The 22,219-nt window shown below is 44.1% G+C and overlaps 1 protein-coding gene across 2 annotated transcripts in view; it reads left to right on the forward strand.

The window, feature by feature from the left end:
• Positions 1 to 22,219, forward strand: part of LOC135899961 (acetylcholinesterase-like) — a 478,426-nt gene that overhangs the window by 60,484 nt on the left and 395,723 nt on the right. The gene's annotated exons all lie outside the window — the stretch shown is intronic.

Below are 22,219 nucleotides of genomic sequence, written 5' to 3' on the forward strand. Positions count from 1 at the left end.
AGATATTTCTACATAGACATCTCCGGGACTACGTCACCGACGAGTCGCTCGCGTGGTTTTCAGGTAAACGTGGAAGTGTTATTTTGTGGGCGAAAAGCGCGTCGCATGTGCGTTGGTTTGCGCTACAGGGGCGCGATCGGATATCTTTGTTCGATACGCATTCTCCGGTTGCTACAACGCCAGAAAGTGACAGTATGCAAACTTTGTGAGAACGGGGCGGAGAGCAGCCAGTCGGCAAGCCAAGCGGTGAACTCCCCGGAAGCTTACTTCCCTCGTTTGTCGTCTGCTTGCAGACAGCATACTACGAAACGAAATGTTTCTCGTCTTCCAATGAATGAAATCTTTATCTAAATATGTATTTTTTTCTTCTCAAACTTAAAGACGTTTTCAAATAGTAATACGTGTGACTACTACACTTTATAACTATTAGTTTCTTAGCGTTGTCCCTAGGTAGTGTCGCGCACAGCGAGAAAAAAAAATAAAAAATAAACGACGGGAGCAGTGGCGCAATTTTCAGGAGGCAACAACAACGTTCGAGTGGCGCCCTGGCACCCGATGATGGGGTCGAGTTTGCCGCCCAACCAACACACTATTTGTTTCGAAAAACGAAAGCGACGCCGAATTCGCTTTCTGCCATTTTTTCAAACGCCTTTCGCACCTCCACTGCTCTCGTTCCCCCTCAAGCAACGCTAATGCAACAAACGAAGTTCCCATCACATGCGCCATTTTCTCGAATTAAACTATAGATTGAATTCGAACGTGCCATTCCGCGGCCGAAGCCGCCGTTAGAATCTAATTTAACCCACCAGACGCACCATGCGGGGCCGGTCTCGTACGAGCGTATGATCGCTCCAAACTTCCCAACTCCGGTCGCGTTCGGCGCCTAGCACACGACGTGGTCGATTGTAAGATGATTGATAGGAGCGAGTCATCATTTTGACGTCACCAAAAACGTGGCTCCGCCCTGCGGCTGGCGACGTCGGCGCGGAGTAGGCTAATCGCGCGCGCCGGTAACCAAACGAACGCGCCGAACAACGATCTCCGATCGCACCCCCAGCTTCATGTATACCGCGTCTGTTCTTTCTTTGTTTGTTCGTTTCTTTCTGTGTTTTATGCGCGTCCGCCAAGCTGGTTCATCATGCCGGCGAGTTGTTGCATGGTTCGGTACGTAACACGCACGAAAACAGGCAGTGGAATCGGCTTTTTCTGTTTCCCACATTACGAGAAACGGCGACAAACATGGCGTGCTGGCAATGCACCGCGACGAATGACAGCCCTCAGAAACCGAGGGAATGAATTCGCTTATTCCGCTACCCGCCGTGATTGTTCATTGGCAATAGTGTTAGGCTGCTAAGCAGGATAGCAGGGAAGAAGTTTGGGCGTGTTAGTGGGATACATACAGACTGGGATACATAGCGCAAAAAATGACACAGGGACAAGCAGGAACATAGGACGAGCGCTAACTTTAAACAATGTTAGCGCTCGTCCTGTGTTCCTGCTTGTCCCTGTGTCATTTTTTGCGCTATGTATCCCAGTCTGTATGCTAAGCACGAGGTCGCGGGATCGAATCCCGGCCACGGTGGCCGCATTTTGATGGGGGCGAACTGCGAAAAGACCCGTGTATTTAGACTTAGGTGCACGTTATAAAGAACCCCAGGTGGTCGAAATTTCCGGAGTCCTCCACCACGGCGTGCCTCATAATCAGAAAAGTGTTTTGGCACGTAAAACCCCATAATTAAAAAAACAAAACTTGTTCCGGAAAGGGAGGACTAAAGGTCGTTAAATCTCTTGAGTTCAATTGCGCATATCTCAAAAACTCGAACGAAGTGGCTGTTGCATTGGCAGTGTCCTGCTTCTTTCATGCTGCAGGATGTTACTTTAGAGCGCGTACGATCGCGGAAACCACCGGGACAAATGCGGCCACGCTAGCGTTTACGTGATGACATGTAGGCAGCTCCCTACTTGACGTATTGCATTAGATTAGTGTAAACTACGTGAACAGTAGTTTGCTTGTATAGCGAACAAGCACTTAGACCTCCTGCCGCATCGATTGATGTAATACGGGCACTTTCAATCACCGCCGAGCGAGATCCGTACAGAGCGCTGTGACACGGGCATTTACAATCGCCATTTTGCTCGATCCAGATTCATTCAATCGTAATCGAACTTCTTGATCGCGATCATAGATTGACGATCACTGACTGACTGACTGACTGACTGACTGACTGACTGACTGACTGACTGACTGACTGACTGACTGACTGACTGACTGACTGACAATACGCCCACATGTGTGGAGCCTCTGCAGAGTCTCCACAACTTCCTCTGCGATAGCAGTAGGAAGTACAAGTGGTCGAATTAAGGAATAGAACCAAAGCTTCACACAGGTTTGGTGTCAAAGAAATTAGTTTTTTCAACTGAACGAGCCCAAATATAACGAAACGCCATAACTGCGTAGCAAAATGTCCCGCGTATAGCGTAGAAATGTGTTGGCATTTTCTATATGATTGTTTGCATTGTTTTGTAATGGAGACGTAGGAATTGGCTTAGCGAGCAGGAGGCTTTGCACAGGTAAACAGATAGTGTAGATCGGGAAACGACTATATTCCCTTAATGAGGAGGGGGGCGGTACGCTGGATTAATCAGTTCTAACATGAACTGATATTTGCGTAATCATTTACGAGCAGGCGTGCTGCGGGGTAGGGGGAAAAGTAATAATAAAGTTGTCTGAAGGACGCCCTCAGTCCAGAGTTAGGAGCGACGGCAGAAGGTGGGGTCAGCGGCTAAGAATAGAACGTATACATGGGACATCGAGTGAAGGCACAGCTTGGCGGTGCGTTGTATGAAGTCGGCGATTGTGAAGGGAGTGCGCACCGTATGGTGGGCTGCGGAGCGGTGAGGGGCTGAGCAGACTGTGTGGCGTTGTCGAGGGCTCGCAGCATTGAGTGCGCTGCAAGGAATTGGGTGACCAAGGGTGACCAATAGTGAACAAGGAGGTGCAATATGGAAAACTGAAGGTCTGACACAGAATGTTTGCCAATTATAGCTGCAGAATATGCCATGCGTTTGATTAGCAACAAGCTATAAACAGTGGACGCTCGTGAAAGGGACATTAAGTTTGCTCTCGTCTATAAGAATATTTACTGTATTTTTAACATAACGAAATATTTATTATTTGAAGAACTATTCAAAATAATTCAGCATTGTTGTATTAAAATTATTTCATATTTTAACGGCTCTCCGAAGCGAAACTTGTCTGATGTAAGACACCGCTGTAAGTGTACGAGCAGCATAACATGCTGGTACATCTTGGTCTCTCGTAATTTAGGCATTCAAGGCAGAATATATTTTGTACGCAGCTTCCGCCAGTGTATGTAATGCCGAATATTGAACATGGCTGCGAAGCAGCTACGCCCTTCGGCAAGAGTGACACGAAGTGTTTCTATAATAGCAGAGTATAATGTTGGGCAAGTTCGTGCATAGGTTTAACGAAAGATTTGTAGTGCAAAGTAAGCGACAGGAAACACAAGAGGGACAGGATAGGACAGGAAATGCTTCTATAATACGATCGCCCGTGGAGCGTGGAGTAAACATACAGCTCCTTTCCACCGGGGGCTTTTTTCAGAGGAAGGTGGGTCACGGAACGACAATATTCGGCTGCTGCCGTAATAACTGCCCACGCACAGGTCCGAGAGGAAAGTTGGTGGTATATTTTTCTACTGCTCGTGCGCAGCTGCTGGATTGTCGAGTTGTTCTGTTGACTCGGCGATAACGCACCCTCTTTACCTGCTAGCCTCGAAATTTCCTCAAGGGCCATATGAGCTGCAACGGCGAATCATATGTTTAACCTTTGTGAGACTGCGCGGCTGTAAAATAATGGAAACATTGATGCAGGAATGCTGGCCCTGGGGGACAACTAGTCTGTGCGTGAATTGAATGAATGGGCGGGTGCTCTTTCTTGTTATTTCTTTTTTGTAGTAAAACGATGGCGGCTGTAGCAGAAAGCTGTGCTTTGAGGTACCTCGAGGAGGCCAAACTACGCGGAGACATACGAATGTAAGAGACCATACGATAATATTTTTATTGAAAAAACAAGAAGAGAAACCTTCCTCACAGCTCCCCCCCCCCTTCCTAATTTTCTCCTGAAGCACAATATGGTGCGAAAAAAAAAAGGACATGCGAATCTTTTTCTGACACTACAGAAAGTTAACTTAGTACTAAAAAGTGTTGCTAGCGAAATGTTCATAACTGAATGAAAGTAACAGTGTAAGGTACGTTTCTTACGAGACCAGTAATGTATGCTTAATAATAATGTCAAGCCAGTTTATGGCTTTTTGACTTAGTTGCCATGGCATTTCGGTGTCGAAATATGAAAATTTCGTTCGATTAGAAGCCCTGAAATCACACCCATTTGTCGAACGTCTGTGTTAAAAACATGAATGTCACAATTAGAATTTCGGTAAACGGTCTATTAGGTAATTTAAGTGGTGTTAACTGCTGAATCATCCAGCGTTCATTCACGAATATATTTTATTGTAGATAATATATTTAACAGTGAGGTTAGTGTGCATTGTGAAGTAGTATGCAACCATAATTAGTGCGGTGTGTGGGACATACCATGTGACTTTTCATTTACCAACTACGGCCGATAATTACGGATAAATAATTGAACCCAAAAAGAAAAAAAAAGCCATCCGACGAAGACGTGACAACCAGAACACCCTCTCTGTACCTTGCAAGGTACCAAGTTGTCAACGAACCATAGAATTGAAAATTTGACGAAAAGGCGCGTTCGTCGTTCGGTGATATTGTCGTTCAGCTCATTCTATTGCAATGATTCTGATATGCTTATCCTACCAATCACAGAATACACTTTCAGTAAATAATCTTGCTAAATATAAAGTAGCCGTAATGTTATTGAAGGTAACGCGTAATCCTCCCCCAGTATATATATTTTCTGAGGCTACATTGGTTAACTTAAACCGTGCAAGATTTGCCGCGGACAACAATTTCTTATTTCCACTAACACGTACTAATTACGGAAAACAATCTGGATATTTCGCAGCATTATCTACTTGGAACAGCCTCCCACTAGATGTCAAGCACTTTTCGTCTTTGGGTTTCTTCAAGAAAACATTGTTCCCTTTTCTACAAGACAGCCAAAATAATCCATATATCTAAGCTATTCACTTCACTCCTGCTCATTTCGTTTCGTCTTTCCTGTTTCTTTAGTTTGTTTTTCATTTGTAGCCTTTATAATTATTTTTGGTTAGTTCTGTTGCGAATGCCTTAAACTACTGTTTGAATTCTACGACTAGCTATTGACTTGATATAATTTTGCAGTTTGTACTACACTTACTTTGTATAATCTTTCACTTAGTGACTACTGTATTGCTGTTTTATGTTGTGTATTTGCTCTCATGTAAATATTTTTTTGACAGGAGGTCCCCTTTCAGCCACATGCTCTGGGACCTCCTTCTGTATACTTGTGTAAGCATGTATATCTAATTAAAGAAAAATAAACCGACACTGAAACTTACAATACACGACAAGCAGTATGGGAACACTGAGTTACAACTTAATCATGTAAAGGATCAAAATGCGTCGCATTAACCAGCAATCCTGACAACGTCTCTGTATTACCTCTCACAAAGGTAATGTAAAGAACTGAAAGCACGCTTGGTACAGACCTACTTCTGCCTAACAGGAGGCAGCACACAGCAGTATGCCCAAAAACTGTGGAATGCTTTCTTTGACTACGTGGAGCAAGTTCGTCGTGTCCTTCCTTAGTCAGCATTTTATTTAAGCTGGTCCTTGTAGTATGTAGTATGTAGTACAATTTCATTGTTTTCCGTGAGTAGCTGTCGCGTAATGTTGATGACAGCGAAATGTTAAAATAGTAAAGTGTGCACTCATTGTGGTCGTGAAAAATGAGCATGCGTGCTCGAAGTGCAATCAATCAATCAATCAATCAATCAATCAATCAATCAATCAATCAATCAATCAATCAATCAATCAATCAATCAATCAATCAATCAATCAATCAATCAATCAATCAATCAATCAATCAATCAATCAATCAATCAATCAATCAATCAATCAATCAATCAATCAATCAATCGGCTTGCGGCCAAGCACTTAAATACAGGTCTGCCCGAAGGGCAGAAGTGGGTCCTGTACTACAAAAAATATGTGGTTGGAAGATGGCCACCCAGGAACACTATTCAGTTTGTTTCTTTGTTTGTGCAAAAAGAAATTGACTCCTGAGCTATGCGGATGCAGTACGCCTATAATTTATAAGTGCGAATGCTGCCACGGAGCATACGGCGCAAAGAATGGCTATCGACGCTTCTTTAACCATTGTAGCTATACGCAAAAGCTGTGGGTTTTAGGGTGTAGAAATAAGAAAATTGAAAATTGCTGTCGCTCTTGCCGAGAACGTCGCTTTATTGCACACCGCTTCTGACCATTCTCAGAACATTCTGCTGAACTCGGGCGTGCAGTGTTGGCGGTGGTACGTGCATGCTTACAGCGCCGGCTTTGTATAGCACCACATTCGATCTTTCGTAATTTAGCGGCTTGAACCCATGTAGTTGAATGTGTGATGTGCTGCGCAAGTCTACAACGCCAAGTATAAGGTAGTGCCGCAGGGGCTTCAAAGGGCACCGTCCGTAATCCAAAGTCCCGATGGACAAATTTACATATCACTGCTAAACGTGAATGACGCCAATGCAGAATTCATTGCCAGCGCTAATGGACACAGAGAACAGCTCTTAATGCCACTGCACAGCTCATTAGCACTTTATCCAGTGAAGGCCTCCCTTTTTCTTTATCCTTAGCGTGTTCTGTCACCTGCGTTTGTATACGAGTACTTCAAAATGCGAGCCTTCGTTTCTTTTTACGCATTAGCTCTCTCCAAATCGCAGACGCTATCACCACAGGTGAACGGCTCGTATCTGTAGAAGCAAGGGCTTTCATATGTACGATCATGCTTGCTGTGAGTGGTGTAACATTGTGCTAGTCATCCGTTGAACGAACTAGGCCGTGAACATACGCGACATGCCGGACGTTATTTACGCGGTATTTTTGCTTTCAGGAATACCTGCTTTTCGTTAACGGAAACATACGGTGGTTTCAGCTTAGCTCGAACTGCTTTCAGTAAAGAGCAACTTCCCCTTAAGACATCTACTCTTTCGCGTTGTGTTTTGTGCAGGACTGCCGTGATAAATTTTGCGCAAGGTAAGAAATGCATAGCGATAACTCTGGTGCAACCATTTTTTCTTCTTTTTCTTACATAACATTTTTTGACCACCCCATCTACAGTGAAACAAAATAAAACAATAAACAACAAAAGATAAAGAAGGAAATAACGTTCATAATAGTTTACCGCTGTAACGAAAGCCGGATCTTGCTAAGAAGATCACGTGGACCCTATCAAGCGACGCCGACACCACCCCCAGGCAGGAACCGCATGGTGCAGCCACAATTGGTCGAGCGCCTGAAGCGTTAAAGGTGTAAAGCGAAAAACAATTCCTGTTACCAAACTTGTTTTTCGAATCCATTACTAAAGGAGTGTTGTGAGCACTGGCGTTTTCTTCTGGGGTGTTCGCTGCGCCGTGGGCATCACCTTACGATGAAGTCGAAGAGCAGGTAAAATCTGAGGTGGTTTCCCCCGTCCTTCACCTCATTGGAGCTTGGCAGAAGTGCGCGGCGCTAGCTCGACAGAGTAAAAATAAAACGCGAAAACCGAAAACGGGAACGCTGGAGGTCACTAGCCTGGCGTGCAAACACGCAGGGCGTTGGCAGTTTGCCGAGGCGGCCGCGCTTGCTTTGGGGCTACACGCGCCACTCCCGGCTTGACGTTTTCGCGTCGAAGCGCTGAAGCAATGCGTGGAGCTCCTTTTGAACGCTTCGTTTGCAAACACGAAGTTGACGTAGCTTCGGTGTTTGCTCCCTTTGGCTGCAGAATGTCTATAGAGTCTTAGCGCTATATATAGCAAGGGAGAATGGGAGCTTTAACGAGAGCTTCTGCGCAGCCAGCTGCAAGCTGAATGCTGGCGCTTGCTGTTATAGGGTACTGCAAAGGCCTCTTCCTTTAAATGCGGTCGAGCACTTCCAGATGCAATTTACCGCACTAGCTGAAGGAAGGTTTGTAGCTGGATCCAGGGCACCATGCAATCATGGCCATGGATGGATGGATGGATGTTATGAGCGTCCCCTTTGGAAAGTGGCGTTGGGTTGTGCCACCAAGCTCTTGCTATTATACTGCCTAATGTCCTACCTAGGTTAAACAAAAGCAAAAAAAAGAGGAAAGAAACACTATGAACTACCCCACCAAAATTTTCTGATCCCCTATTTCGAGCTGGGCTTTTGTACTTCTCCGTTTTTTTTTGTCGTTTCCCTACTTTTCTTCCACCACTCCTCTGATCGCCTCTTACTAATACCTACTGCGGACATGTGTATTGCCCATAGGCATCAGTGGGTGCATGAAATAGAAAAATTGACCTTGCTAGGTCAGCACTTCACACATTTCGTCAATATTTGACTCGTAGATAGAAAGTTAGTCATTTTAATGCATTTGAATGCACGGAGATCGCATGCATATACAGGGTGTTTCAGCGAACACTTTCGAAAATTCTTAAAGGTTGCCTGTGGCAGATAGCGCAATTCTACTTCAAGAGATGCTCTACTCGAAGCGGCGGAGACTGCTTGCCCAACAAATTGAAATGCATAATCGACAAATTAACGAAAATTCACTAATTAACTTTTAGGTAATTACCTTACGGCCCATATTGCAATTTACAAATTCTCGCCGTGGAGTTCGCAAAGCGGATTCAATTGGAACGAAGGAACGAATTCTCAGGGTGACACCAGTTTTGAGATATTGTTTCCCGAACTTTGTGGAGAAATGCATTGGCGTTCCACGTTACTTTTGTGCTTGAATTTATAAAGCGACATTTTGTTAAGATAGTAACTCTTACAAAGTGTTAATGTACGTGGCTTTTTCTTCCGCTTTGTATGTTACAAGAAAAAAAAAATACAACGCTGCGCCAATATCTCGCTGTTGTTCAGCTTTTAAGTTTGTGTGTTGTTTTATCTTACTGCGTATCGAAAACGAGAAGAAAGGGGGTTAACCGAGGGGTCCAATTTTTATTAGTCATATCATAAGAAGCCAACAAGCACTGACACCAAGGACAACATAGAGGAAATTGCTTGTGCTCAATAAATGAAATAAAGAAACAATAAATTAATGGAAATTAAAGTGGATGAAAAAACAACTTGCCGCAGGTGGGAACCGAACCCACAACCTTCGGCTCGGTTCCCACCTGCGGCAAGTTGTTTTTTCATCCACTTTAATTTCCATTAATTTATTGTTTCTTTATTTCATTTATGGAGTGCGAGTAATTTCCCCTACGTTGTCCTTGGTGTCAGTGTTTGTTGGCTCCTTATGATATACGTATCGGAAAGTTTCACATATTGACGTACCTCTGAAGTCATTCTTGGAATACAGTTTTTATTTAGACACAGCGTTCGGAAGGTGAGGCAGTGTCAGCACTGCATTAATACCGGCGTGTAATCACATAGGTATGGCATGAGAAACATATTGTTGCATTACTGTAACCTTGCCCCAACAACCCTAAATATTTGCTGTACGTTGGAAAAGCACAATAAATGACAGTTGACAGGCCAGATGTAGAGAAATCGTATAGATAGGAAAAGGAAAGAGCAAACTACAAATAGGTAAAATATCGCACAAAAGGACGATCTTTTACCGAGAAAGGAACATGTAAGGGACGATAGCAGCTAGCACGGCGAGTGGCCGTCTAATCCAGTAACACTGTTTAAGTCTGTCTACACTGTATAAATGCGACATCGTACATTCCAGAGCAGTGCGTGGTGCTCGCGTAGTGTCGAGAGCATTGTATGCACTACTCGCGTACCTCGTACAACCTGATTTGAACAACCGCTCTCGCTACTGGAATAGCAAACTGCACGAGGAAGAGACAAGAAGAAGAGAGGAAAGGCAGGAGTTTAACCAGACGAAGGTCCGGTTTCTACCGTGCAGTGGGGTACAGGCCTACAGTGCTACAGAAGCGAAGCGATAAAGCCTTCATAGCACGCACATGTGAAGATGCGCAGCATCGGAAGTGTACACGAAGTTCCAATACAGCAAGCGTGTCTTGCGCCAGAGCCGAACATTATAGGGGACAAATCGGTGAAAGCGACCACCAGGAAAAAGTTCTCCTACGCTCGACAATATGAAGGGCATTTTAGACACGGAACAGGTTTAGAGGAGTCACTTTTCCTTCACCCGCAACACAGAAATATTTCCTGTGCCACAGCAAGGAAGAATTCAGTGGCACCTGGCGGGGGCCTCGGATATCTGAGGCAGTAGTAGTTTTGGAGGAAATCGAGAGATGGCTCTACATCAGGTGGATCTCAATGTAGACATTTCGATTCGGAATAGCAAAGCAGGAAGTTGTTCTTTACGCCATAAAGGTGCTTCGAGTCCAGGAAGGAATGGGAGGGCTTAGGATTTGCAAAGCCATCGTTGTGTACTCATCATGGCGGTTGCTTCGCAGACGTGTGATGCACAGTGATGCGCAATGGCAGGGAGGCGGCATCGCTGCTGGCAATCCACACTTTGTGGTTTTCGACTTAAGTAGCAGAAGCTGTTTTCGGTTAGGTTCATCATTTCTAAGTACCAAGCCGTGGAGCACGGCCTCATAAGGTTAACTCCGACCGCAGACAAATGTTGAGCTCGACAGTGCACTTTAAGCTCTGCATTACACAAATCCGATAACTTCATCTAAAGCTATTTATTAAACTATAATACCCATGCTTACTTTATAGAATGACGATGGTTATTTCAGGACATAAACATTTTTCAAGTTGAAGTAGAATTTTTGTTCACCAATAATTTATTGAAGGTTTTGCCGCCAATCTTTCATTGCTCATCAAACTGTAGACAAGGAATTTAGTTTGCAACAGCATTTGTGTTTCTTATTTTACAGCTTAAGCTCTCCAAAGCTTGTACCGATCACCAGCAGCGCAATGTTTCCATGCGAGTGATGAAGCAGCATGCACTCATAAAGCATCTTAATTTGATATTATGGGCGCTGGCGTTTAGAAACGATCCTCTCTCAGAAAGGAATGCAAATTATGACTGCTGATCAACTTGACGCAAGCTTGGTGCAGTTGTTCTACAAATGCGCGACTAGACGTGATTTTGATGAGTTGGCTACAAAATGATTCCGATGTCTACAGATTGCAGATGTAGTAACGTCTTTACAACGTTACCAATCAATGACCATATCAATATCTCTTCGCTTTTGTTCCTCTGTGAGACTTCAGTTATTAAACACAGCCATGTAAAAAAGAAGATAACCCTAAAATGTCCATATGATTATTTTTCATATCTGGGAGACTCCGAGTTTGAATGCACTTGAGGCACGCAAATCTGTATGCCTTTGTTACCTGCACTTGGGTAATAATGCATTGGTTTTTGCCATGCAGGTAGGTGTGATTGCAGCGTACCGGAGCATTGGCTAGGACAGTACAGGCGAACACGAAAGCCTCGGTGCTGCAACCTTGATGGGGCACAAAAACGAGCGCACTGTGTCGAACAGAATCGTGTCAAATATGCATGGAAATTTAAATTCGTAGAGGAAGCATGCGTTTGGGTTTCGACAACTCTTTTCACTGTGCATGCTATTACTTATTTTGTTATGCGCTAGTCATCCGCTCGTTTATTTGTATTCTTTGAGCATATAATTACTTGCATTTGAACGTGAGTGGAACGCCTGCTTTATGGTTTTTCAGTAATTCTGTTTGGAGGAGAGTATTTTGGGCGCACGGATACAGGTTGAGAAAGCCCAACACGCCACAAACTTTCTATGTGAAACGCGCTTATAACACTTGCCTTTAGAACATGCGGGATGGGAATGAGAGTGTATGAAATGTGTTTGCAGGAGGATGTTTAGTGAGGACTCATTATTTCTGCGCGTAGTACGTACCATAGTGCACAGTGTGTGATAGTGTGCATAGCTTCTTGTACTCTTCCATTCTCACCTGGTGTCTACATATTCCTAACCATGCCTATTCCTCTTATATACCCCGGTGAGGATTAGCAGGCTACAAACATGCTTCGGCCGATCTCACCTCGTATCATTTTCATTGGAACCTCCTTCTCCTCCTTTGTTTGTATTACAGCACGTGGGTGTGCCAGAACTTGTTAGGCTACTTGCCTATTACTACGTGCTTCCTTAGGTCTTTTTCTTCCCATTGCATAATCATCTGTATTCCTGAGGTCGCGTTCCCGCCCCTGCCGTCGACACCAGGATATATGTAAGCTAAAACAAGTTATTATGAATGGGGCGGCCTATGTCTTTCTTTCATTGTTGATTTAGTTAAGACAGTGTTAACAGATTGTCTTAAAGGACACGCTAAAGGCAAACATTTGCCTGACTGGGCCGTGTCGCCCGTACAGTAGCAATATGGCAAAACGGCACAGACACTCACTAGACCACACTTACATCTAAACTTAGTAAACACGTTTCTAAACTGTTCTATACATAATTGATCGGAGAAAAAAGAAGAAAAGCTTGCCTTATCCAATTTGCTAAGTACTTCAAACACAAAGAAACATATAAGAAACATTTTTTACTCTTAGGTAAACATTTGCATCACTCTTGTGACAACTTTTTATATTGTTCTTAAACATTAGTTCCAGATTCCCGGATTTAGGAGGTCCAATAATATAGTGTATTCATTTCGAAGGTCGGAAAGTTGTACTTTGCACTACCAATTCTTGATCCCCGTATGTTGTTCTCCAACGTGGTTTAACTATCAGACTTTTCTGGAGTCACAGCCAATCATTTTACCGGCGCATTAGTTTTGGAGAGAACATTTGCTTGCCCTTAAAACCCGCGCTATTACGAGAAAAAAATTATGAGTTGTAGTATTGTTAGTATTTTATATATGCTATAGCATGGTTTGGGGGCAGACTCAGTACGTGCAATGTTCACTATAGTACGCAGTACACGGTTTTGAAATGTTTGAAGAGACCTCAGCCCTACAATTTGTGCTATCAGCTCTGCGTCGCGGGCCATTCGAACAGCTCGTGCTCGATATTAGATGCCTACTCCATACATCACATGAGAAAGGACATCACGTGCCCTTTCAGTGGCTGCCAAGTCACTTCGGCCTCATGGGGAAATGAAGACGCCGATAAAGCCGCTCGGACAGCTATTGAAGACACACAGGGAGAGGCCACACCACTTTCACGGTACGACGAAGCCAGCAGATTCAACTGCTTGCACGGGAGATAACGCTCTCTCTATGGTGCACACCAAGCAGCCAGACCAACCGGAGCAATCGTCAACACGACCTGCCCTCCTTGATGCATCTCTGCATGCCAACTGGACTCCGCCGAAGTGAGGCAACCCTGCTTTATCACTTATGGCTGGGGGTGGCCTTCACGAAATCCTACTCGTTTCGCATTGGAATGGCCGACAACGCTCTCTGCAATGCCTGTCTTTGCAAGGAGACGCTGGAACACATTCTGTGCGACTGTCCTGAATATAATGTTCAGAGACAGTCCATGGCATCCGTTCTAGCGCACCTTGACAATAGACCATTGTCAGTTGCAACCATTTTCACATATCGCCGACAGAAGACGTCGCAGCTGAAGGCGATGAAGGGACTACTTCGGTTTATGAAGGAGACGGGCTTGGACAAGCGGCTGTGACAGTGATGTCACGTACCGCGCAAGAGTGACAGACTGTAACCAACGATGTGTGTGCCGTGTTATGTGCTCTCTATCTCTTCTCCCCATCTTTCATCCCCCCATCCCGCTCCCATGTGTAGGGTAGCAAACTGGTTAGGCTAAGCTGGTTAACCTCCCTGCCTTCCTTCTCCACTTTTTCCTTCCTTCCTTGAAGAGACCTTACGTTAGATCGTGTATAGTTGCCGACCAAACCAGGCAGCAGTAACTCTAGAATCTATAAGCGCTTTTTAATTAGCGCAATCATAAATAGGTAGAATTTGGAAAATAACTGTTGCTCATGTTGCATTTAATTGAAAGCTTTCCTAAAATCAAGGAATATACAAAGAGTTAGCGTTCGCTTTTCTATGTTGTCCAGAATTTGTTCCTTTATTTCGAGTAAAGTGGTTTACGAAGATTTACTGTTGCAGAAATCATATTTATCACGTGCTTTTACTTTATGTGCGTATAAAACTCCGAGATTCTTCTGTAAAGCAACATGTTTCACTAAAGAAACTATGGAAATTGTCGTGTAGTAGCTCATATAGTTAACTGGGAGAATTTTATGAGTAACAGTCACTTTTGCTAGCTTCATGTTATCTGGAACACGCCGTTAGAAAGAAAGAGATTATATATATATATATCAATAGCAATGCTTACAACTTCTCTAATTGCCTTCAAAGAAAGGTCTCACTTCTATGTCCTTTGCACACACACACAAAAAAACATACACACACAGCAGCTTTCTAACAGTTGTGCTTTTAGTTTTCTTCGGACGATACTAGCCTTTGTGTTGACGCCGCAGAATACGAGTACATCATTTTCCGATGTTCCTTCGCCGTAAATCACACACAAACGTCGCGCGCCCTCGAAGTGGACGGAGGTTTTATTTTATGGGTACATCAGACAGTGAATTATTGAGAATGAATAAGATAGCATTTTGTGTGGCTATTCTTGTAAATGTGCGTAACGTCAAAGAGAAAACCAGAATAAGCAGCTGGAGAATCCCGTGGGTGTATCGATGTTTGATTACGTGGTGACGCATCCATTGCTTGCCTCCGTTGCATCCGTGTTTGCAATGAATGCGCATGGCACCCGGAGCCACTCGGCAAACCCGTGTTTCGGCGGATTTTGTAGACGGTGACTAGGCGGACGACACGAAGCTTTGACCACTGCTTCAGAGGTCACATGTAAGCATTTTCGGAGCTCATTACCCCTTGTACAAACAGCGTGAGCAGCTGCGTATACTGTGCTCATATAATATCCGCAGTACATATGTGGGGGCTGGAAATCTACAAGCATTCCAAACTGTCTCAATTTTCCGCTTATGAATTAAATTAGGATTGGTGCGTCTTGCTCTTCGTTCTTTATTTGACTAACACTTTGAAGTAGAAGCTTGTCATGTTTTTCACTCAGTAAAGTTTCTAGACACGGTCACTATCTGATAGCTTTTTTTTGTTTTGCCTCACCCATCGTGGGTGTTCTAAGTGGCGATATTGTTGCGCACAAGGGCGTGGAAGGCAGTAAAGACGTTGGTAATAGCTTGTAGCAAAGACGTATTATCGATCGCTAGTCACTCAATTACTCTGTATCAGAACGCATATACAAGTAGAAATATCAATTACCATTCGCATGTGTGAATCAGTCGTATACAAGAAATCACAGGTTAGGTTATTTGTAGGTGATTAATGCAGCCAGTCATGCGTGTGGCACAGCGACACAACACAAAACGTTCGTCTTCGAACGTTCGTGTGTTGTCGGTGTGGTCGCTGTCACTCATCCTTCGGCGCATCGATTGCAGTGTGCGCCCATTCTCTTATTCTTGATACGTTGTCCATGTAGTGAGCGTAAGTTTGCGTTGGCTGATGCAGCTATGTGTAGATAACGTGTGAGAAACTTACTATGCCAGGAATCGGCGCTACTCTCTTTGTGATTGTACAATGAGCAGTTCACTATTGCTGACGTTCCGGCGATGAAGTGCTTTCTTTGGAGGTTAGTGATACAATGCTAGCGGATGAGCTAACTTTTTTTTCCTCGAGGAAAGCCGTGGATCGCGAAGGGACGGCAACACAAGCAGTCCTTATGTAGCAGCGGCCGGTTGACTTGATCACACAAATTTATTCCATTCCTCAAAGGGAGCCTCACCAGGCCTGGCCGTTTTGAGTTGACAAGCGCCGCACATACAAGGCACGCTAACGACCGCGTCTGCTAAGTATTACGTCGCTATGGACCGCGGAAAGAGCTGACATTTCAAGTCGAACGCCGTTCTTCTCGCGGACGCCGCGCTCCGAGCCGGAGAGTCGGCGCGTATCGCACAAGTGCGCCTACGTACATGGCTAGAGCTGTGACGTCGATCGTGGTGTCAAGTGATTTCGAGAACTATTCATGGAGACATCTGTTATTTGCGTAATCTGTTTCTTTAATAGGCGAATTAAAGTTTACCGACATAATAAAATACACAAACCGAATGTCTGCGTGTTTCTCGTTTACTTTGCATTGTAGCAAGATAGATTTACTTCCCTTTTGTCTACTGGTTCACACGTCTTGCAGTCGCGCGCTCAGACAACGAAACTATGTCATTTTCAACCGTGTTCGAGCGCGCGATCATGTTCCGTGATCAGTTCGTGCCTGCCTCAGTATTCGTGTAGCACCACTGGCTTGTACCGCTAGTCAGGTGTCCTTGCGCACAGCGCGCAAAATCGTATGTGGCGAAAAGCGGAAGAAACGCAACAGCTCACGCGCGACGCCCTCAGCAAAAGTGCGCCGCGCAGAAATAAAAAACAAAAAAAGGAAAGAAAGAAAAGAAAGCGTAAAAAAAGAAGCGAGGAAAGAAAGTGAAGGCGGGGCCCGTGACGTATATGTTATATGTCACGCGATCCTGAAGTTTCGGTATGGGAGAACGCAGGCAAGGAATATCGCTTGCGGAGGCATGACGGGGAAAATTGAGAGAGTCTCTCTTGGCATTGGCGCTCGCCTCCTGAAATCACGATTTTGCGGCATAGAAATATTTTTATCTCGGCTATTAATGAACCAATTTGAAAAATTCTTGCGGCAGAACGCTCCCTAGAAGGCTCGTAATAACTTACAGTGTATAACCGAATGAGAGCAGCATTCCGGGCAAGTTAATAATCCATCACTCAAGTATTATTGCGTAACAAAAAAGACACCGACGTAAGAGAAGACACGCCAAGCGCTTGGTGTGGTTTCTTCTCTTACGTCCGTGTCTTTTTGTTGCGCAATACTTGAGTGATGTATAACCGAAGTTTGCTATGTGGCCTTGTGAAGGGCCCCTTAATATGCTAGCCACCATTTTTGCAGCAAAGGACTGCACACGTTTTTTTTTTACCGCCACACATTTTGCAGCATGATTGGAACACTGCGCGTCGGCGAAGACCACTGCATTTTAGACAGCTTATTGCACTGTAGTAAGGCAGAAGTGGTGGCGGTTTCGTATTGGTTCACTTTTTCTGAGGCAACGTGCAGCGCGCTGCTGAAAGTGCCATCTGATTCCTCTAGAGCAATCTGTTCCGCGAAAAGGGTCTATATGAAACACGGTATACAAGGAATATGAGTAGATTAAGAAGGAAAAGAGAAAAAATAAATAAAGTCATGCAGTGGTCAGGATAACGCGAGGTCATTATGATGAATCTTTGGCGGTGTCGTTGCCGGACATTCTATTTTTCCATGGCTGAACAATTATGTAATCTTTCTCAATCAGGCGACTTGAGGAAGCGATATTCCTTTTGCATTCTCAATGTGTCATTCTGAACAGCATTCACATCGTACGCATTATTACGCGTCAATAACTTAAGGGACACTAATGTGTTTACTTGTACATCCAAAATGTTGCTTCGCAATTTAATGGCATTTTCTGCCATTTCTATTCCCGTAGCCAGTTTCTCCACGTGTTGCTGTTGTGTAAACTCACACAGTGTCGTCTAGCTATCGTTTTCATAAGATGTGTGACCTTAATGTGCACCTTTCTGCGTTTGTTTTAATCGAACAAATATTTACGCTCACGTGCTGAAGCAGGGTGCCGTGGTCAGCTTATAACGATGCCGACCTTCGGACGAGGAAAATTTGTCAACTTCGCAGCGCCAGCCTCGGGAAAGTGGCAACCGAATAATTATTTAAAGCTTCCTCTCTGACGCAGTGATGACCTCGCTCCTACGCTTCAGGTGTGACCACACAAACAACGCTTCGAAATTCGAAACTCGAGGGCCAGCGAGCGCGTTCAATTTGTGGAGGAGAGAGGCGCGGCGGATTTTGCACAGTAGGGCCCGTATTCACAAAAAGCTCTTACGGTAGAATTGTTCATTAGAGAAAAATTCTGGCCAATCCTGATGGTGGGCATTCTATTAGCTAAGATGGCCGGCCGACGACAAAGAGCACTTGCGAACGAGAAGCTTTGTGAATTCGGCCCCATTTCTGTATGGCACACGAGCTTTACGACATCCAGCTTCGTCAACAACAATGACATGGCATTTCAGCCTGAGCACAATTGAGAGCAAAAAGAAGACGCCTTTTTAACCGTGGCTTCAAGTCAACGTAGTGAATTCATTTCGTCATAACATGTTGCCTTTTTTGTTCTGTGGAGAATGCGAAAAGAAACATGCGCTACGATGTCCTATGATTGTCGTCTTACTTGGCTCCGAGAAGACAGTGGGCCTTGTATGGGCATAACAGAGCACGTAAATCTCCGCGCAAAAAAAAAGGCACCGACTCGATCAGCAGCCCCGAGACCATGACTGCGCTAAACAGCTTCCACTTCAGTGTGCCCCTTCGCATGAGCCCCAGTCAAATGAACCTTTACATAAGCAATGCTCTAAACTGGTATTCCCGTGAACGGCACTGAGCACTGCTGAGTAACTGTTGTCAGTTTGTACCCCTGCAAAAGGACAAATTCATCTTTTTTTTATTTATATGATATAAGGAGATGTTGGCGCACAGCTTAAGGCGCCAGGTACTCCTCGTCTCTTGAGTGGTTCCGTCATACATCGTACAGGGTTCAAGGTTACATATCAAATAGTCTTTTCACACAAGTACCAGGACTTTTCACGCAACATTTCCACAGGAAGACTATGACGTAAGGAACACATGGCACATACAATATACAATGTAAATGTCTCCACACTTATGTAGATGAAAGTCTCAAAAGTACAAAAGATATTGTCGCCTAATAACACATTGTCTAGTCAGCGGGTGGTACATACATCGTGTAAATGCATTATCACATACAGTCACAACAAAACAGTCAACATAACATAATTCACAAACAGATGGATATATACAGTCACAATGAAATGAAGGGAACAATGAAAGCGCTAATAACGTTCAACAATGCCGCTGTCTTCAAGAAAAGTCTTTAGTGCTTTTAAAGCACTCTTCTGTTAAGCCGTTGTTGGCCAAGGGCCCAAAAGTGTCCTTAAACTGAAAGGTCTGCGGTCTAATTTATTTACCACTGATTTAAGTCGGCTTCTTGGTGTGTCGTGATGTGGGCAATCTAGAAGGAGGTGATATACATCTTCGTCTACAAATCCACAATCACACTCGGGGGTTTCCACACGGCCAATTCTGTGTAAGAAATGCTTTGTGTAGGCAGTGCCTAGCCTTAATCGACGAATAAGGGTTTCCATAGTTCTATCTAATGACAATGAAAATTTGAATCCAATAAATGGATCAATATGATTTAAGTCCGACCTCTTAGAATTCTGGTGAAACCAAGTGTTTCTAGACATTTTGAGAGACGTTGTCCTTATAATGCAGCGTAATTCATCCTTTGATATTGGGAGCGGAGCCGTATCATCTTTGAGGTGCACTTGTCGTGCTACTTCATCGGCTGCTGTGTTGCCAGGAATGTCGCAATGCCCTGGTATCCACAGGAATGCTATTGAATGTTTCGCTTCGCTTGCCTTTGTGAGGTTTTTAAGTGTTTCATATACTATACTGTCACTGAATGTTTTCCCCTTTGTGTTGCAGAGTGATGTTAGAGCCGCCTGTGAATCACTGAAAATTACCCATTTTTGCGCATCTCTTATTGACAATATAAATTTTATCGCACATCGGATTGCGAACAGTTCAGCCATTGTGGACGAAGTCACACGAGATAACTTAAATGATTCTTGTTTGTTGAGGTGCGGTATGATGAATGATGAAGTTGAGGAGGTTGCCGTACTGGAGCCATCTGTATAGACGTGTGTGTCCTGAATACCGCATATATATCTGGTACAGCGCTAGTTGTTGAGCAGCTCGAATGAACATGTCTCTTTTGCTAAATATCCCATCTTCTGACAATTTGAATTTTGCAACTGTAAGCAGCCATGGAGGATACTCGATGTCTGAGTTCCAAAATTCATTTCTTGGCAATATGTGAAGATTTTCTTGAATTTCTACATGAACATAACTTCTATCTCGTTTCATTATGGCTAGAGCCAATGGGTGGTTTTTATGCTGGGTTTGAAGACGGGAATAATGCCGGCATGTTTCTGTAGTTCGCATAACTGGAAATGGTGATTGGCGAGCCTCAGCTCTTACAACAGAACTCCAAGTCGCTCGTGGAACTCCTAGGCATAGGCGTAGTCCGCTAGCTAAAAGTCTTCGAAGTCGCTCTTCTGACGTGTGGGAAAGTCCGTGTAAGATGGGCGCGGAATACGCAACTTTTTGTCCTATTAATGCATTGTGAACAGTCAGCATGGACGATACTGATCCGCCCCATGATGTGCCTGCAAGTCTGCGAAGTACAGTCACTATGACATTGACCTCGTTTTCGAGTCTTTTTATGTGGGGTGCCCAGGATAGCTGCCTATCAAGTATTATGCCTAGAAATCAATGCTGTGTGACAATCATTAGAGGGTGTCCTTCCAGATTAAGAGTGAAATTTTTTAACTGCCTTCGAGTGAAGGGCAATACAGCTGTCTTTGCGCGTGATAGAACCATTCATCTCTCTCTCAAAGATTTGTTGATTATATTTATGCCGTCTTGCAATGCCATTTGAAGTAGTTGAGCATTAGACCCAGATGTCCAAATACACACATCATCTGCATACAGTGAAAACTTTAACTGTGATGGCAGCCTTCTTGTTAGATCAGCCATGACGCAGTTAAAAAGTAAGGGGCTGAGTACGCTTCCCTGTGGTACTCCCTGTTTGACAACATGTTCAGCACTCTTTCTTTCACCAATCTGAACAAATATTTTGCGACCTGAAAGAAATTCAGACATCCATCGCAAGAACCTGCCAGACAGACCAAGTTCCAATATGCTTAGCAAAACATGAACGTGACTAACGGTGTCAAATGCCCTCTTGATGTCTAGGAATACTGCTATAGTCATGTTCCCACGTGCATGCTCGTGCTCCACACAGGTTACTATATCTAATATTGCATCCATTGTGCATCTATGTTTTCTAAAACCTACTAAGTAGTTGGACAGCACATTCGTTTCATTACACCACCATTGAAGTCGCGCGTCAATCATTTTCTCCATTACTTTGCATAAACAACTTGTCAAACTAACGGGGCGGAAGGATGCAAGGCACAAGGGCGTCTTACCAGGTTTTAAAATTGGTATGATTCGAGCGACTTTCCAAGAGTCAGGTACAGTTTCCTCTATCCATAAGTTATTATAGATGTCTAAGAGAGCATTTGTACCTGTCGGTCCGAGGTTTCTAAGCATATTGTACGTAATGCCGTCCGGCCCAGCAGCGGACTTTTGGCGACATGATGCAATTGCACATTGAAGCTCGCTTAATGTGAAAGTATGATGTAATTGAGGATGTTGGGCCCAGTAGCAAGCAGTAATTTTTCGCTTAGCCAACACCACTGAAATATCAAATTCTGCACATTGCGATGAAAAAGCAGGTCTGGAAATAAGCTCACAAAATTCATCTGCAACTATTATTTCACACGTGTCCCGAGCTACAGCGAGAGCACGAAATGGGAAGCTCTGTATTACAGGTCCACTTAAAGAACGAATTACTAGTAAAATTCGTGGGACAGCCGTTTAAGGAGACAGCGTGCCGCAGAAATCGCGCCAGCGCCGTTTGCCTAAATTTTCCATTCGTCTGCGTATTACATTGTGTATTTTCTGAGCGTTTCTGTATGCTTCTAAACTTCCGCTCCGTCGGTAAGCTCTTTCATATCGACGTCGGATGGCTCTTAGGTGTTCATAATCTCCGTCAACTGCAGCATAGTCTTTTGGAATTGGGACCTTCTTTGTGCATATGTTCATATTGTCCTGCAAAAATTCTGTAATTTTTTCCACTGTTGCATGTTGATTAATTTGACCCCTTAGGCGGTACCGAAAAGCTTGCCAGTTGGTTAGTCTGCTGTAACGCCTGATATCACAGTGCATGCTAGGGTGGTAAACAAGGATGGGAAAATGATCACTTCTGCGCGTTTCCATATCTGTTGTCCATCTCACACCATTCACTAGATCAGGTGAACACAGGGTAACATC

The sequence above is a fragment of the Dermacentor albipictus genome, chromosome 4, assembly GCF_038994185.2.
Source record: "Dermacentor albipictus isolate Rhodes 1998 colony chromosome 4, USDA_Dalb.pri_finalv2, whole genome shotgun sequence".
Taxonomy (NCBI): Eukaryota; Metazoa; Arthropoda; class Arachnida; order Ixodida; family Ixodidae; genus Dermacentor; species Dermacentor albipictus.